Source organism: Notolabrus celidotus, chromosome 20 (assembly GCF_009762535.1).
Source record: "Notolabrus celidotus isolate fNotCel1 chromosome 20, fNotCel1.pri, whole genome shotgun sequence".
In the NCBI taxonomy this organism is placed as follows: domain Eukaryota; kingdom Metazoa; phylum Chordata; class Actinopteri; order Labriformes; family Labridae; genus Notolabrus; species Notolabrus celidotus.
The window spans coordinates 22,809,387-22,827,112 of record NC_048291.1 but is presented as its reverse complement, the minus strand read 5'-3'; the positions used below and the strand labels follow the sequence as shown (position 1 = coordinate 22,827,112).

Genomic DNA, 17,726 nt, shown 5'->3' with positions numbered 1-17,726 from the left:
ATTAGTTCCCAGATATCTTTTTATTCCCTCACTGATGTACGTTGTTTGTGTCAATGTCATTGGTTTTAGCAGGAGAATTTAAGTTACAGCAGATTGTAAAGTGTGCCTCATTTTCTGCTGGGAGCATTTTGCTTCAGGAGATAAAAACAGTTGGGAGTATTTTGACTCAGCCTGGTTGATAAAGATTTTACAGTATTTTATAACCCCTTCCCTGTCGGGGTTACTCAAATATTTAATGCTGTGTTAGCACTGCAGAGTATGATGCATGAACAGGCTGCATTCAACAGCGGCGCTGCTAATTCAAGTGAATAACTCAGCCATGTCTGCCTATGAAAATGATCCTCCGTGCATAAGCAATCATTCTTTATACGAGATGTGGTCTCAGTCGTTTTACCATTATCCTGATGCACATAGTAAGAGATACAGCTGTCAAAGGCCGAATGGAGAAGCTAAGTTCAGTAGTAGGTCAAACCCTGAAACAATTCATGGCAAAGTGACAGCGCTGTCATCAACGGCTTCATTTCAGAGACACATTAGAGAGAATCATTAGAGAGTCATGGTGAATGTCATCTCAGGAAGCCTGTATTCAAAACACATAGCTGTGTTGTTGTAATTATTGTTCTTGTAGACTCACACTGTCACCTTGAGTATCTATTTTGGGAGTCAATGAAATACATTGAGTTGCTCTGCAGGACAACCATGTATTAGTTGAATTTGTAGAACAGGCAGTGGTGCCAAACAAAAAAAACACATCATTTTTCCTCTGTGGTGGATGATTTTTTTCTACAAAAACTGTTCCTCCCTTTTAAATCACAGAATGTCGAGCCCAGAAACTCACACATCCACATGTTGTGAGTTTTAATGAATACCCAGCTGTCCCATGTGTTTGCAGCTTGAATTATAGGAAAGTGGGCCAACTCTCTTGTCAGTGGAAGCTGCACTTTGCTTTGGATTGTTGAATAGGAAAGCACAAATTGAAATTGTCTCTGATGGCCTCTGTTGAACTGTCCATTTTTGCTCACACATGATGCTCTTAATTACATCTCACATATCAGACACACATGGCATTAAAAGAACTCACTGTTTTAGCTGTATAATTGTGATTTCTTATACCTACGACTCTACTAAGACGTCCTTTTTCTCGCACAAAACTTGAGTTACAGAGGAGATGTGCTTGTCTGCAGAGATAAAGATTTACTCATTTAAGTCACCAAGCCTGTCAATATACAAACACACTGGCTTTTGTTCACAAGCCTCTGTTTTTTGCTCAACATATGTCACCACTAACCCAGACAATGAAACAAGGGGTTTGAAGATAACCAGAAAGCAATCAACATTTGGCGTCAGTTGTCAACCAGCGGATGATTTATGTCCGATCTCGGCTCTGGTTCGCCTCTCTTCCTGCCAGTCAGCTGTGGCTGCGTTGTTGTAAAGCCGAGGTGCTGCTCACCGTGTGATTGGAGTGGCGTGGAGCCGCAGCACATGAAAAAAGAGCAGTGTCACCTGTCACTCTTGGGCACGCCGCCAAACTGCTGGCGGGGGGCTGGAGCGGGGCTTTGTTGCCGAGGAGGGGTGTGTGTGTGTAGAGAGCTGTGGTGATGATCATTGTGCTGCTCCAGTCTGTCCCACACCCACCCTCCACCTCACCCCATCACTAACACTGTAATTATCCGCCTGTGGAGGATGGGACATCTGCAATAACACTACAGTTTGATCATCTTGTGTGTGTGTGTGTGTGTGTAGTGTGTGTGTGAAGATGAGGGTGACTCACTGAGGAAAGGAGAATGGTGTTTGAGAGGGTGATTGAGGCCTGAATGGTGATCTTGTTGTTCTTTGTCATACAGTTGTTGTCGTAGCAGCTCAGTTGGCAGCAGCTGGGCTTCTCTTCCATCATTATCATGTTAGACCTCCATGGTCAGAGGTCCTGCGGGCTTCATCTTCAGCTCTGGCCCATTAGAGGCCTGTTCTCCATCATCCCTCAGGTCTGCACTTACAGGAGCTCCTGCAGCTGCTCAGGCCAGATTTTATGTGGCGCACATCGCTTCACGACTCAGACTTGAAACGTGAAGTCACCAAGATCAAGTCCTGCGCCAAAATAGATGCTCCCAAGGCAGCAGGCTGTCACAACAGACCAAGCTCAGTGGTGGAGCAGAGAGGTGGGTGGAGGTGACCCTGAGGGACTCGGGGTGCTGGTGACACACATGCTCAGTTGCAGCGGTTGCTGCTGGCAATGGGGAGTGATAGTGTGGTTTGTAATGCTCGATCATCCGGCAGCTCTATGGATGAATACCCACTGGTTCACTGTACGGGCAAAACAATGCTGCTGTTTCATTGATAAGTATCTGACTGACTGACTGATGGAAATATTGAAATATTCACATGAGTTTAAGGGAAGATCTTGTAGAATCCAGTTGCATATATATTTCCATGATGCATTCTGTCAGAATATAAAGCATAGAGAGAAACATTTTCACTGGAGTTATACAGATGTTATTCTGTGCTACTAAATTACAAATCAATCAATCAATTAGTTTACACAAAACAAGACATTTGTTTAAAATTTTGCATTTAAAAAAGAAACAATATGGGTGTTGGTGGCTTAGCAGTCTAAGCACCCCATGTATAGAGGCTGGAATCCTCATTGCAGAGCTCGCCGGTTCAAGTCCTGGCTGGTCGACCATTTGCTGCACGTCTTCCCCCACTCTCTACTCCCCACATTTCCTGTCTCTCTTCAGCTGTCCTGTCATTAAAGGCAAAAAATGCCCAAAAAACACAACTTAAAAGATTTTTAAAAAATGAAACAATAATGAACTTAGCTTTTTAAATGTCTAGTTTAAAGAATCTAACTTAATATTTATGGGGTTTACCGCTTCTTTGCAGACTTTTAGTATCTCTGATGTGCAAATTATAAACATTATCAGACATTTTTAAAACCATGCATTTGTTTTTATTGATAAAATAGAAGGATGAAAATGAAATATAAACTTTAAAACACTTAGGTGCCCAACAGTCCAACTGAAGGTCTGTTGGAGCTAATTTACCAGAGCAAATGAGTCTTTTTGTTCTTCTTCATGAAGTGCTTGTTTTACTTTAGAAGCTCAGTATACTAAAACATAAACCATGATCCCTCTGCATCTTCTGCAGCTCTTATTTTCTTTAGATTGTTTGCAGGAGGCCATTTTTCCAACTGAAGCTTCCAGGGCTTTTTCTTCTCATAACCGAGCCTCAGCAAGGTCACCGGTCTGCAGTACTAATTATAACCTGAGGGTGCAAGGGACTGGGAACTCCCTCCGTTCATCCACCCACCCTCCCACGCAGTCGGCCAGCCTGTGCATTTAGCACCTGCAGCTATGGGCGTGTGTGTTTGCAAGTCCTCCAATTTGTGTCTGATAACATTACATGCATTTATGTAAGATGTATGTTGATCAGTATGTATGCTGTGTGCTCTCTGTGTATTTGTGTGTGTGTGATGGAGAATGATCCCTGAGGTGTAGTTAAGCACTTCTTAGGACAGCTCAGCTATCCACTGTGTCTCTGTGGATTCTCCTCCTGATTCCTGTGAAATGAGACAATATGAGGAAGCAGCTCTCGTCTCATTTGAGGACTAATTAGGTTATTCAGGGGGCGGGCGAGGGCGTGTGCTGCATTAATGCTTTAATATGTGCACTTTGAGATGATGAATATTGAGTTCCATTAATGCTGCATGGCTGAGTGAAAATACATAAAGTTGTGTGGTGGGTAAATGTTCAAATAAGGTCTTGCTGGTGCAAGCAATCTGCATCTCTCAGCTGTAAAATTCTCATGATGTGATTGGTCGGATAGGCGTCATAGAGCACCACAGCATGTTTGCTGACACATGGTTGATTCCTGAAAGATGCAAAAAAAAGATGAATTGCGTTTAGACAGCAGAGGCAGAAACATCTGTGGAGTCAGGAGAGTGAGGAGGAGATGAAAAGGCTGTCTCTTTGTCTCCTTTACAACCACCTTCCAGAAAAACATGACAAGGTTAAGAGGAGGGTAGAAATTTAAGGCAGCTGGGTTGTGATGGCTGATTTGAATCTGTGACAGGCTGTGTGAAGTTTCCCCTGAATGTGTGGGACATTAATTGAGCTGCCACGTGAGGGGAGATGACGCTTGATGCCAAACATGTTATCTCCTCTGAGCCTCTTTATCTTTGACTTCCTCATCTCAAGAGGAGGCTCGACCTGTGTCATCGTATAGAAAATGACAGAGAGAACATGAGACGGACAGGGGGAGATGGAAAGAATCACCCTGAGGGAGCAGATGCTTCAAATGACCTCTGTGTTCCTCCACAAGTGCTACCTGCAGCACAAACATTGGCATGGCATCCAGAGGATATGGAGATTCACCCATGTCAGCTGTTGTCAGCTCACGGATTTGATTCTCCATTTAAAACAGAAGGTCTATTCATCCACGAGCACCCCATGGAGAAGCAGTAAAGCTTGAAGTAGAGACAGAAAGGGAGGAAAAAGGGAGGAAAAGAGGGAGCGGGACAGTGATAACCTCATCTTATAACCTCCTGTGTTAAGCCATCAGTCTTTCTGACCCCTGTAATTAGCACACAAAGCACAGGGGTGGAGAGAGCGAGTTCAATTGGTCCCTGAGAGACTCCGGTCTCAGCCTACAAATAAGATATTGCCGCATAGACAGAATTTTACTGAAAGCACAGAATAGATTTGTCTCCTGGCAGACACAGCAGATATTTCATCCAGGGGATGCCTGCCGCTTGCTTAGAGCCTTGTTGGTATTAGTGCGCCTAAAAGTTGTTGGGAGCTTACAGTCCACACAGGAATACTTTTACAATATCAATTACTTCTAACACACACGGGTGCTCCAGGGATTACACACACACATTCACCACAGGCCATGAGACAGAGAGTAGGAGAACAGGTTGGTGTCAGTTAGGGAAATGACATGACTACTGACTCTTGTTTTTCTAATTGGCTAAATCCGGACTAATTCTGCTCTATTATAGGAAATGAGCATGATACTGCAGGGAGGCCCACGTCTGTGCCCACAGCACACCTATCATCTTCCCTAGTAGCCCCCCCAGCAGCAGCAGCCCCTGAGGGAGCGGAGGCCAGCCGGTTGGGGTAATTGAATAACTACCAGCAGATCACTATTTGGCTGACTGCAGCTCATTGGACAGAAATGCTTAGAGAGGCAGACTGGCAGGCCGGCAAACAGCAGACTGTTTGCTGGAGAAAGCTTGGAGCTGAAGACCGAAGCTGTTGGTGGTTGTTGACGAGCCTGAGCTGCAGTATAGACCGTGTAAGAGCAGTGGATGAGCAAGAGAGGGTGTAATCTCACAAGGGGCCGGTTTACAAGAGTTCGTCTTATCATGTAGCCTAATTACTTTAATGACTTGTAGAAAAATTCTAAAAGTGGTTAAATGCTTTGAGAATCAAAGGCAGGCTTTTGGATGTCAGGGAATAGGGTTTTTTTATTTTTTTTATTCGAGCCTGTACAGTCGGGTTTGTCTGGAGTGCGCTCAGGGCTGAGGCTGCAGCTCTTTGTCTTTGTTCCCGTGAAAAGGACAGGAAGTGTGTGGCAATGTGGAGGAACTAGTTTACTTATTCATCAGGTTTTCAAGTTGTAGTGGAGGCAAGGTTTCTCAGGGATGATAAATGGTCTCTGAAGGCCCAGGTGGACGGGAGAGGGGAGGAGGTAAATAATGGAACAGCCTGACAAACAAAGGAGGCTCCATGATGCATTGTCTGAATGGGAAACAAAGCCACAGGTGTTGGTGTGTGTGTATGTGTATGTGTATGTGTGTGTGTGAGGGTGAGTTTGTGTGTGTGTGAGGAAGTCTGATGGTTTCTTTCTTGTCTCCCCATCGTTTTCCAGACCCCTGCAGGAGTGTTTAGGCTGCTTTTGAAGTGAGCCTTGCAGCAGCACCTCTGTGAAGTGACTGCATGGATGAAGCTGGTGCATTTGGGCACAGATAGAGAATATAATAGATAAATACATAAAAGAAGGAACGTCCCCCCAGAGTGGAAATGTAACTCTAATGCAGCAGGAGGAGGTGGACAGGAAAGCTATTAAGGCTAAGCGAGGGCCTGGGGTCCACTCAAGTTTTACACTCCTACTCAGGGCTGCACTGTATGTATCCCTGAAACACACTCTTTCTCTCTTTTACACACAACCGCACACACACACACACATACACAATCTCCCAGCCTCTCGTTCCAGCTCCGTTCCGTCTGAACTCTCTCTCAGCGCTGAGCCGAGCAGACTCAAGGAAACGGTTCATTTAAATGTACATAATTTGCTCTCGGAGGCTCACTCTTGGTCTCAGTGTTTCCCTGCGGCGGCACAGAGAAGCAGCCCAGGAGAGACGGAGAGAAAAGATTTATCCTGGTAGAAGAATTCAGTGGCCTGGACAGAAACGCTGGCTGGTAAAAGCCGGGCAGAGTGAGAGCTTCAGGTACACTGGACATCTATCCCCTTGAGACTTTGATGCCAGCACATGTTTTCATCCTAACTCGCCACTAGGCTGCTCATGAAGAGAAACCCCAAAACACAATGTAGACTATTTATCCCAGTTAGGAGCAACATAAATCTATTTTAAAAAGAGAGGACGCCGTTTTTTTTTATTTCCACTGTGATGTCACCTATTGTTTTCTTGACCACACATACAAAACCTGGAGTTCAGCAGCTGGCCGCTTTGATGTTTGTTTTCTGGAGCTTGAAGTTAACATATTTAGAGGGGAGGGTGGTACTCGTGAAGAGTGAGGAGATGGCAAATGCCACGTTATCAATGCTTAACAGTCAACACCCTAGCTAAAGCATTAGCTTGTGAATTAACTTGTTACCCAGAGAGTGACATTTTTATTTGTGCTGGTAACTGGCTGGGGTTGTTCATTTATTAGATCAGGACTTAAGAGAGCTTGAAGAATGGAGCAAACCATTTGCTCCCCTGAATCGGTGAGGCAGTGTTGAGCAGCGAAGCCAGCAGTTCAAGCCAGACCTGCAAAACACAAAAAAAGAAGAAGAATTTGAAAATGGTGGAACTTTTTGAGGAAAGATTTTGTGAGTTTGTTGAAAGCCATAAACATATATATGATGTTACTTCGGCCGAGCACAAGGACGGGCAATTACGACAGAGCAGTTGGGTGGAGATCGAGTGTGAAGGAGAAGTTCCTGAGAGACCAGTTCATTCAAGCACCCTCAAGTGGATGCATTGTTTGATGTGCTTCCCAACTTACAGTACAGGATATGTGGGTATGTGAGTAGTGATGTTAAATTCAGCCTTAATGGGAAGTCTTTGGCTTTCTGAGCTAGCCTCAAGTGGACACTCTAGGAACTGCGCTTTTTGTTATTCTGGCATTAAAGACTTTTTTCTTTAACAATGATTGCCATGGATTTGATCATTGAGTCAATATAGAGTTACTTTTTTAAGCAGCTGGTCCCAAAGATGCTGCATTTAGCCTCTAAGCTGTACTGTTAGTTTGATAAAACACAATATATCTTTCATTTACTAAAGTGAATGATGAAGTAATTAAGTTAGAAAATATTTATAACTAATCAACCTCAGGAAAAAAAAAAGGATATTTGCAGCTTAAAGGGATATTTCAGTTTTTTTGAAGTGGGGTTGTATGAGAAATCACTAGTAATTGTGGGGGCCACAATAGATGCTGCTCAGCTCGGCCCCTGTAATAAGAAACTGCTGGGAGAATCAGCACGCAAGCTAGGCTACCTCTGCAGACGATGTTTTTGATACCATGTGATTTAGCAAATTTCGAAAGATTCCAAACCAAGCACTCATTTCAGTTTAGCTGTACGCTCTACTTGGATTTTTTTGCTGCACTTCACTTTGCCGCCAGAAACGGTAGCCTAGCTTGCGTGCTGATTCTCCCGGCAGTTTCTCATTAAAGGAGCCGAGCTTAGCAGCATCTATTGTGGCCCAAAAAATTACTAGTGATTTAAAACTCATATAACCCCACTTCAAAATAACTGAAATACCCTTTAACAATACATTATCAGGAATTTGCAACCATACAGAAAGGCACACTCGTACAAAGAAAGGAGAAAAGAAAAAAGTCACGTACAAGCATGAGAGAGAGCCTTGAGTGAAAAGAGGATGACAGGAAGAAGGAGAATAGGAAGAGAGTGAAAAGCGTCTTGGCCTTTGTCAAAGTCAACACTTGGCCTTTTGCGGATCAGAAGGTGATTGTGTTGATTGTGTTGCACAAGGCTGTCTGTTGTCAGAGTGTGCGAGACGCCCGCTGTGATAGAATTACGGCTGGACGTGAGAATATCAGTCATCTGTTTGCTTGTTTCTGCGTGTGAGGCTTTACATAACCTTGGGATTTATACAGACTCAGACTTTACACTAAAATGACCCGTATTAACCAGGGGAGCGCTGCGGCTCCCAGCTTCCAGCGTTTGTCTGTTCTCCAACAACAAAGGAACAAAGAAACTAATCCTCATAATTGATTCTGTTTGGGCTGAGTCAACTCATATCAAATAATGAGTAAACAAGTGAAGGGATTTGGGGGATAAAAGACGTGCTTTCTGTACATCTTGTCAGGATGATTTAGTCATGCTGTGATAGGAATAAAGATAATACATACAACAATTACAGAAAAAAAAGACCAAATAAATGCTCTGATATGATCAACACTTCAGGTAGATTAGGCGGACTTGAATGTAAGACCAAGGGAAGTGAGGGGAAAACTCAATTTCTTGTGTTTAGGTTCAAAAGTTATCGTGCTGCTACACCGCTCACAACTTCCCAAGGTACAGCAAAATAAAATATAAATCAGGAGAAAAATTGCTCCTGTGTGCTGTCAAAAATTCAAACTTTAGGCCAAAAAAAAATGCTAATAACCCACTCTATCTGTTTGTCAAGTGAAACTGTGCTATTTAGAGAGTTTCATCACTGTTTAACTAACCATGATGCACAACTGTGCCTGTTTCATTATCAAGGAATATGTTTGATCTGTTTAAAAGATGTTATCAAGCACTCCTCAGCACTTCTCCCATTAAAAGCTTCCAGGGAGTTTACTTGTATTATTGCAATTTTTTTGCAAAAGCTGCAGAACAAGGTAACAATATTTTTGTATTTAGTTAGTTAAAATTACTGAGGTGTAGGTGTGTTAGTCTCTCAGATATGTCAACAGGTCCTTTAAACATTACACAAAAACAGCTGTCTTGAACGTTTTAGAGCTTTTAGCCTTTTACTTTTATTCTGAAGTTAAATTAGCGCCTCTGTTTTTAGCACTTTGAATAACACAAGTACCTGCGCCTCTTCTTGAGTTCAGAATGTGAGCACTTTTGCCACCTCTGCTAGGTAGATGTGACTAAATATAAAAAAACAAAAACATAGTTGATGTAAACTGTGACAGTTATTTCGCCATTAACCAGATTAATGTAGTTCTAGTGAAATCTGTGTTGTTACAAAGTTAGGTCGTGTCGATTATCACAAACATTAAAAGAACTGTAAACTGATTTACAAAACTGAGGATCAGTTTTCAAATCCGTGCCCTGAAACCATAGCAGCAATGTGTTTTTCAGTGGAATGCAGCATAGCCTTTACTCTGTTGGTAATCACAAGGTTTTAGTCAACTATAGTCTTTTATCACATTTCCATAATTATATAGTCAACTGTGAGCCTTGTATCCACCTCCAGGAACACAGTTAGCAGCTGCTTCACACATCCAGTGCACATACACTCTCTATTGTGATTTCAAAGTTGTACAATTCATTCAAATCACAAAGAGGCACCATTTAGAAAATTTTACATTTTCATTTGCAACAGATTGTTTTTATTTAATACACAAAGGGTTCGTATAAGATCAATTGGACTTCACATGCTTATGCATTTGTAAATGAATTGTAGTCACTTGCTTGTCTTTGCTGATCATTCTTAACAAGTTATTTGAGAATAGTGTTCAAGAAAGAATAATCCCAGTTTTTATATCATCGAGATTCTGAATGTGGTGAAGATTAGGTGAGAGTGTTTGCTCTCTGTGTTCGCAGGAATGTCATTGGTCTTAATGAGACAGTTAATCCTGGAGTAAATATGCTCCTACATGTCGGTCCATTTTCAAATCTTGATTGATTTCTGTAAGCAGATTGACTTTATGAGAACAAAGCTCTGGGACATTTACCGACGTTTAGCTGAGATTGTTTGTCAGCTAATCAGATCTCGGGTCAGGGTCAGGCTTTCCAACTAAATTTCGAATTTCAATTGAATAAGTTTAGCCTTCAAAATAATCTGCACAGTAAACCCCCTTAAACGGTAGAATATTTTATTTGTAAAACTTAATGCTTCCACTCATTTTACTTTTGAAGCTTAAATTAGTTGTATGGATTCAATGAAGAATTAGATTTCATGATATACTAATGAACATCTGTGCACACAACTTTGTTTGACCTTGGTTGGACCAACCAAGCTGCATTAAAAGGTTTTACATGTAACTGTGGCCGAAGGGTTGGTTTACTGATGACTGATCAACAAGAAGAACCACTGAGACCCCGTATGTTCCCTTTAATAGCTTTCACCTCCGTCCATCTGCCCACCTCCCCCAGGTACTTCCTGAACAACTCTCTCAGCCTCGCCGCCACAAAGCTCCTGAAACATGTCTGATTTTAGTCTGGTGTTTCTGACTCATTCATTCTGAATGATGATCATTACTAGTGGAGTCTAATTAGAATAAGAAGGTATGTACTTTTTTCTTTTAATTAAAACAGGAAAATTCACATCTCCCACCATCTTTTTATAGCACACGGTGTGTACACTCATAGAAACTACAAACTAAATAAGCTGTAAGAAATAATTGCGCCTTTGGCTGAGGCTCTCTAGTTCTTGCCAAACTTTGCCGGCTGTCATGGCAACGAGTGACACTGTGACATTTTCAGCCGAATGCGTTTATCACCTCGCACCCTCCCTGCTATGTGTGCCTCTGACATTTTGTAAGGGGCAGAGCTGGCACCGAACACAAAAGCGGCTCCGCTGTTGGCTCAGGAACTTCTGTTGATGTCTTCATGTGTTTGTTAATGAACAGAGTTTACTGCATATCGTTACACTCATGTGTATGCATGTATGTAGATCACTGTTATCATGTGTTCACCCCCCTTAGGTGCTGATTTCTCACTTGAGCTCCTGCATCTCATCACTGTGCATCTTTACACCAAGTGTTGAATTTAAAAAAATCTCAACAAGTAAAGCTACTGTGCCATTTACCCAAGGTAGAAACATTATGAATAACCCAGCCGTGTTTGCATGATTCACCTTCTCTCATATTGGATGCATGTGAAAAAATATCCATTCTATTAATGTGTATGTGTGTGTTTGAAATGTGTGTACACCTTGTGTCTGAGCCTCTAGCCCAGTAATTGAAAATTGAATAGAACAGTGAAGTTGTGGGCTCATGGCTCATGGCCTAATTTGGCAGATGGCTCACTGAATCTCTCTGTGGAACCATTCCCTTAAGAGAGGGAGAGGGAGAGAGAGAGAGGGAGAAAGAGAGAGTGTATGGGTGTGTGTGTATTTCTGCTTGTGTACCTCAGAGACAAAGGCTCCTCAAAGTGTCCTCTTAACGATTCAAGTTTACGTCACGATCGACACTGAAAGTTGGGTAAAACTTAAAGGTGAGAGGTTTTAGGTGTTAGTTTAATTGTTTATTTTCTATCTATCTCTCTCTCTCTCTCTCTCTCTCTCTCTCTTCCTTCTCCTCCCCTGTGCTCCCCTTCACCTTGCAGGGGCTCATTACCTCCTCTGTTTCTCTGAAACGTTGTTCTAATCGTAGCCAATCAGCAGGTTAATGCATCCACTTAAGGAGATGTCATCATGTTCCCTCTGCGAACGCACATGCGTTGAGTGTGTGTGAATCCAGCCCAGAGGAGCGGAGGCACTCATGTAGTCAGGCTGTCCCCACGTAGAAAACAATTCAACCTTGCACACTTGAACATGTGTGCTCTTGTACTTCTTGAATCTTTAAAACCATTCTGAGTTTACAAACTCTTGAGAGCAGAAATAGGCGATGTGTTGAAGTTTGGCAGGAACTGTAATTACTGAAAAATATGTTTCTTCTTCATCTTATTTTAGCCTTGCCGTGATTTTCAGTGGTCATGATTTTACTGTTAGAGATCTGCAAATCACTGTCGTCCTACTGCAAGAGAAACACTATATATCAGGACGATAGATAAGAAATAAGCCATCACCTTTATTGTATATAGTAACTGCCGCAAATACAACAAGTGAAAAATAACCCTGAGCAGAGGTAGCTATATATACTACGATAGATGTTTACGTGCAGTAATTTTTTCTCCATGTATATTAGATCTACTGAATATTGTCGGCTGAGCTGGAATTTTTGCACAAAATCTTTTGACACTTTTTTCTTATAGGTTCAAGGTTCAAGGTTCATTTTATTGTCATTCAGTCACATTTAAAAACATGAAGGAATGAAACACATTACTCAGGTGCAGCAGCATACAGAATAGATAACAAGCTAAATTAGACTCTACAAATAAAGAAATAAATACATAACCTCAAGCCGACAGTAAGTAAATATAAAAATGTAGTTTAAAACCAGCAAGAAAGTTCATTAATGTGTGCATGCAGTCACAGCGGTAAAGTGCAGAGAACAGACCTAAAGAGGAATATATATATAGATATATATTTATATCTTAAGCAATAACATTGTTGAGTACAATTGATTTATTATTACCAAAAGCTATGACCCAAACTTGAAAAATAAAGATTTAAATTCTCATTCAAACACTTACAGATTTGTATAAGAGTTCAGATTGGATGTGGATTAATATTGTCAATATTTGGGTAGTGTTGCGAGTAATGCATTACTAAGTAACTAGTTACTGTAACTCCACTACTATTTGTGGTAACTGTTGCCATATCTGGTTACTTTTTAAATCCAATAAAATTGTTATTGTAAAAGAAATTGAAAGAGACTTGTTACTTTATGTCATACAGCGGACAACTACATAAGATTAACAAACCCTTTCTGCGGCGAGGTTACCCCCATGTCAGCACAGTAGCACTCTGGGAGTGAGAATATCTTCCACAATAAACACAAACAAAAGCTGATGATCATTGAGACGTCAGCTTTTTGTTTTGGATATACCAGCATTATTTCTTCCTCCTCAAGGTAAAACACGGGAATATATAGAGGTGAGTTGTGTCTACGTGCAGGACGAAGAAGTTTTCTACTTCCAAGACAAAGCACCAAAACAAACAGCATGCTTCTACTAAGTTAGCTGCCAGAGAGCACAGCGCTGCAGAAACCAGCGACACACAGGTGTAGCTCATGATACCTTGACAGACCAAGCAGGAGCCACCGCATCCAAACAGCAGAGGCTTGATTTGAAATCACTGCCAGCTCCACAATCTGTGAGCCAGGAAGGACTGATTGCAAGGTATATAGCTGAAGACATGCTTCCCATATCAACTATTGAGCCTTCTGCTGACAGAGAACTAATTAGCCCAATACCTGTGAGACGAGAGGCACGCAGGGTACAATAAGAGGAGTACTGAAGCAAAAATCAAGTACCTATTTGTTTTCATAATGCAGTAACTCAGTTAGTAATTCTCTTTGATGATAGTAACTTTCAACACTAAGTTTCAGTAACTTGCCCTACTCTGGGTGAGGGGCTATGGAAAGAGCTGGCACACCTCATAGGTATGCAAAAAGGGAGCGAGAGAAAGAGAGCGTGATGTGAAATCTGAGCATATGGTTATAGGGAGGAATGAATTAACTGTCGTTCAAAACTGCAGACAATTAAACTGTCTCGTCTCCAGAGGTCCTTTTATGTATCCAAACACTTCACTACAAACAGTCTTTGTTGTAGCTCAAGCCAGAGGAATCTGTGGATAAATGCACGCGGCTCTGTGTGTTTGTGAGCGTATGTTTGCAGACACTCACCTGTTCAGATGCCTACATGCCACTTCACCATGAAATGCAGATCTTTCGGTCGTCTTTTCAGTGATTTCTTCCTCAATAGAACAAGCGCTCTTACTGTTGGTGGACTCATCATTGTAACTTTCTCTTCCTCTGTGCCTTTATTTAGGCAAACTTCTGCTGTCAGGAGCAGGTTGTGTGTGAGCGTCTCCCTGGGTGCCTCCCAGCCAATGCTCCACACTGACAAGTGTCCGTATGTGTTAATCACTGAAGTCTATTTCTCCCCCTCTCTGGCCTCCCCCAGACCTCCCATGGCTCCTTCCCTGTCTAGCTGCCTGGAGTGAGCGCCGCACAGGTGACACAAGGCGGCATGACTAGCCTACCACTCATCCATCAGACTGTATGAAGCAGCAGGAGTGAACTAACAGTGCTAAATTTGGGGCAATATCATTCAGTACAAGCAGTCTGCTCAAATTCAGAGGAATATGAAGGCTTTTAGTGTGATTGCACTGTCTCCCTCAGAAATCATGTTTTGTTAACAGTGTCTCAATTTACCAGCCAAGGTGTCTACTTCTCCCACTTGTCAATATCTGTTTATCTGCATGCTAATGTCTGAAACAAACTGTGTAATAGCCTGTTGTGCTCGAGTGGGAGTAATGTAGAGGGTAATGACTCCTCTTTGACATTTGCCCTCTGCAATTCTGACCTCATCCACCTCGCCACGGTTTCCTGCTGCAGGCCCTGTAGCTCTGTATGATGTCTGCTCACGCAAACACCGCTGCTCTGCGCGCACAGGCATGCACAATCACACAAACAAACACACATACACACACACACACACACACACACACACACACACACACCGTCTTGCTGAAATTAGAGTCATATGGTGTTCGCTTACTGCCTCCTACGATTCTAACCAATAAGGTCATTTGGTAGATGAACAAGAGAACAAATACTTCCATTTCTGCAAGTTTGCTTGTCTTAAATGTTCTCCAAAACACTGTCGAACAGCAGCTTGAATCTGTTTGATACTGTTATTTCACAGGGATCTCATCTCTCTCCATTTGCATCTTGTTTTTCTTTCAGAATCCTAGTCTTTGATTTTCTACATGTATGATAAATGTAGTGTGAAGTAGGTGAGTGTTAGGTGCTGGATGTTCTTGTAGATGATGCAATGGCTCTACAGAGTATAAAAATGGTGTAACAATCGGTAGCTGTAAAAATAAACTCTGTACATTTGAAGTAAACCAGTATTTTTGCATATCTGACTGCGGTCCTCATTCTGCACAAACTTCCACACACTTCCTTGCTGTTTTCCCACAAAGATGTTTGTTTGTCTTGGCTACATAATTGAATACCATTAATGTAGCGAGCAGCGCCTCATAGCCAAGAAACAGTTTGATCTTTTCTTAAAGTGTGTCAGCTTTTTAGCCCTATTAGTAGTTTGTTCTTCTTTGGGGTGTGTGCAAAAGCACCAGGGAGACAGCACTTTAAAAGGTCACTAATGCACTCAGCCTGCTGAAGGGGAAAAAAAAGGCATGTTGGATGTTTGTTTGTGTTTTTTTATCTCTCTTTACTGTGAGTCCTCTGGAGATGCAGCACTACAACATGTGAAGAGGCCTTTTTTTCTGGTGTGAGGGAGGAGGAGATGGAGAAACATTTACTGCGTTGGATTCTGTGCGTTTCTGCCTGCAGCATGGAGGGCAAACACAGACATTTATGAAAATAAAAATACAATGCAAGGAGATTTCAAGACAGCAGCTGCGGCGAGTTAGGAATGAGGAATGAGGGTCACAGATGTCTAAAGTTATGAGTCAACTTTCATTCTGCTGCAGCCAGGGAGATGATGTCATAGCGTTAAAAAGAAAGTGCATGCAATGCAATGCAGTGGAGTGGGGAGGTGAGGTCATGGTGTCACACAGTTTAAGGGTGGGCCTGCAGATAAGAGCCTCAATGACTCAGCTTGGGTGACTCAGCACGGCCGGCATCCCTCAGCTCAGGTAGTGACTGCAGAGAACACCTGGTCTGGCAGCTGCAGAACATCCGGGGACAACTTGAAAAGGTTTCTTTCTCAGCCTCAACACGAAGTGACAAAGGGAATCTTGTGCAGTGGTTTTAGGAAAACAGAGCGAGGTTGACAGCGTTAATGTGTGACTGAACTATCATGCGAAGGCCTTTCTGTGTCTTTGTCTTTGTGTGTGTGTGTGTGTGTGTGTGTGTGTGTGTGTGTGTGTGTGTGTGTGTGTGTGTGTGTGTGAGTGCGTGTATGTGTGCGTGTGTGTGTGCGTGAGTATAGGAGAAGCTCTGGGCAGCAGGAGGAGGCTGGTCTACTAACAGTTTTCTGTGTTCCTAACCTTTGAGTTTGTCATACCAGGTTAAAGGCATGACACAAGAAAGAAATAAGTGAAAAAATAAATATAAAGAAAAAGGTCAGTCTTTAATAAAACAAAGTAAAAAAAAAAACAAGGTGCCAGAGTGCATGTAAGTCAGAACAAAAGAACAAGGTAGACAGAAAATTCAACTGGGGGGTCATGATAATTTTTGAAGAAAACCCCATCAACAGGTTCTACTCCCAGGGTGCTTTCGTGAAACCCTGCTGTTCATTTAACCATCAAGATCACATTAATCAACACCCGAGATAAATATAATGAGCATGAAATAAAACAGCAGTGGTGCTTCACTTTATTTCAATGTAATCAACTTCAGGCACCTCTAAGTCAAATAACTTGAAACCGTCAGGAGCTGTGAAGAAAAGACAATGAATCTCAAGACAAGGAGTTTTATAAAGTATAAAATGTCACAAAAGATACTTTTTTAGAAAAATATCATGGTTGCTCTTTATTGCACTATAGCTGTGTCCTAAATCCTGATCCCCCACTGAACCGACAGTGAATCCTCTCTGTATGGTGAGCAGTTAATAGAGATTTTGGACCCACATGAGTCACAGTCATGTTGCGTCATCACTGACAGGTGTGGAGTTGCACAACAGCAATTTTCTGCCACAAATACATTTGTCACATTGTAAAAGCTCTGGACTCTAGTTTGGCCAAGAGTGAATACAGTTTTCTATGTAGTAAATAGGGGGGGGATTTTGGACCCTTTTTCCACACGGCCGGTTTTCTTGTCTTCAGGGGCTCAGAGAACAAAACCCTCACAGCAGCATGAGACACACTGGGGTTTCTATGTCGTGACGATGTCCAGGTTGACATAACTCGGATAGAAGTCACCAACACAGTCGCTTTATTGTTCAGTTCTTGCCAGGTGCATTCAAAGGAAAACGAATGGTAGAGCAGAATGATTCTGATGTTAAAGATAGAGAGGAGCTGTTGTCTATTTAATGTCTTCACCAGTTTCATTATTGCGTGGGCCTGCATGTCTTGATTCTGTTGTTAGTTTGAAGATACGCCAGTCACAACAGCTTTCCTTGGATTGCTTAATTACACTTCAAAAGGGAAACACAGAGTGACTGTTGGTTCCTGTTTCATTTTGTTGGCTATTTGCTTTTTCTGGATCCTTCGAAATTTTAATAACTTTAATATTTTAAAGTTAAGTTGTGTTGTTTTCACCCCTTGCATTCATGAAAGATATTTTGGCCACTTAGAGGGGCAAGTAATAACTCGTAACATTTTTGTCACACATTTTGGGGAGGCCAGCTTGCACTCCTGTAAAGACCTCCTCTGTACATACACCACAGTTATGATCATATTTGCTTTAAAACACAGAACACACACATGTCCATGCTGTATTTCTATGCATGTTGCATATTTAGTATCTTTCTCTGGGGAGTTTGTGCTGGCAGTAAAAACAAATCTCTCTCCATATCCTTTCTATAAT

General features: G+C 42.1%; 1 long non-coding RNA gene across 1 annotated transcript in view; it reads left to right on the top strand.

The window, feature by feature from the left end:
* Window positions 1–15,134, top strand: part of LOC117832180 — an 81,069-nt gene extending 65,935 nt beyond the window's left edge. Inside the window, exon 4 of the long non-coding RNA XR_004635155.1 lies at window positions 14,194–15,134. This is a non-coding gene — a long non-coding RNA (uncharacterized LOC117832180). The remainder of the gene's footprint in view (window positions 1–14,193) is intronic.
* Window positions 15,135–17,726: the final 2,592 nt, after the last annotated feature.